The sequence below is a fragment of the Mustela nivalis genome (genome assembly GCF_964662115.1).
Source record: "Mustela nivalis genome assembly, contig: HAP1_SCAFFOLD_314, whole genome shotgun sequence".
NCBI lineage: Eukaryota > Metazoa > Chordata > Mammalia > Carnivora > Mustelidae > Mustela > Mustela nivalis.
Window position 1 is genome coordinate 593592 of NW_028136332.1, and position 1751 is coordinate 595342.

Here is a 1751-nt window from a genome sequence, read left to right on the forward strand (position 1 = left end):
TGATGTGCATTAATCAATCATTGGCCCTAACTGGCAAGTTCCTTAAAAACTCATGGGACACAGATGGTTGCCATGACTTTCCCAGGAAGCAGCTACTGTCTTTCCATGAATGCGGCATGAAAATACAGGGCTGGGTGAGCAGATGAATGTCCACTCGTGAAACAATCATGCTGAGGACAATAAACAGTAGTTTTGGATGGCAGATTTAAATTTCATTCACAGCCAAGAAAACACTCCAGATACATGATGTGTCTCCACTTCCTGTTGTTCCCAACATCTGAGTCCTCCCTTCCATTCCTGTTTCCACCACTTCAGTAAATGTCTCCCATCCTCATTGCATATAAAAAAGGCTCTGATTCTTTCTATTCTAATATCTGTAAGACATTACTATGAACAAGAGCAGGGGATAATTCCTCCTCCAAACCCATCTACGAAATAAAGGGTTCTATTCAGGATCATGACAAGCTGAGGAATCCCTCAAGAGAACTTCCAGAGTCATTTCAACCTGTAAGGCTGGCTAAAATGTTCCTCACCATCCGCCACACCAGGGCTAGGACTGATGAGTGTCTCCACCATGCAGGTCCCTCTGGATGACATGATCGCTGGGAAACCAGGCACGAGGCAAGCAAAAATCAGCACCTGCTCTTCTGCAAAGTTTGTCTGAAGTGCTTGAAGCCACAGAAGAAACAGATTGAATCCTTCAGATCTTACCTAAAAACAAAATTAAAGGTGACAAAATTAAACACATGTTTATGCAGAGATGCACTGCAATGCAGATTCAGTTCTGAGAAAGAAAAACTAGAAGTTAAAGGTACCGTTAAACTCCTGCACCAAGTTCTTAGTGACAAGAAATCAGGCGTGCTGCAAGAAGTCCAAGGGTGAAGAGTTGGGGTCTGGAGCCACAGTGCCTGGTTCCAATGCAGGCTCTGCTTTTTGCTTTTTGCGTGCTTAGCTGTGGCCAGTGGAGAACCACCAAACTTCTCCCTTTGCATCAGTCTCTACCTCTGAAAAATAAGGATGATAAAAGAATTTACCACAAAGTGTTTGCACAGGGATAAGTGACTTACAACAGTGCCTGTATCATCAACTGTCATTTAATCACAAAAATAATGCAAAGACAATCATCCTCCAAATTTACAGTGTGCTTTGAATAGGGTTTTTTCTATAATATGCTTATGTATCATGGAAAGTTCTTGAAAAATCTCCGAGCTAAATAAGACCTTAAAGACCTGGCTCAGTTATTTGACCTTGAAGCCCATTCATCAGGCATTTCTACACCAGCCCTCCTTTTTTTTTTCTTTTTTTTTTTTGCCTGTGCAGGTAGCTACCTTGAGGGCTGCCGCCAAATCATCACTTCCACAAAGAACCATTCAGAAATTTCTGGAACTCATATCATTGCTGGACTTCTGGCATAAGTCCATTGTTCCTGGTGGATGCTTCCAGTAGTAGGAAATGGAACATGCTCAATGAGGGCAGGGGGTTGTGTTTGACTTGCCCACTGCCATATCTCCAGCACCTAGAAAGGTGCCTGAAACACATAGCTGGCATCCAGTAAATGTGTGCAATAAATGAGTGAACTAGACAAAAATAGATATGCATTGGTAGACGTGGCCTGTGGAGTACAGCTTCAAAAGCAGGAGAGTATTGAGAGTCCTACATGGTAGGTTGCATGGCACTGAGTTAAAGAAAATGGGTCCTACAATCAGACCAAAGGTTAAACCTCGAAAGTTGTGCGATCTTGGACAAGTCAC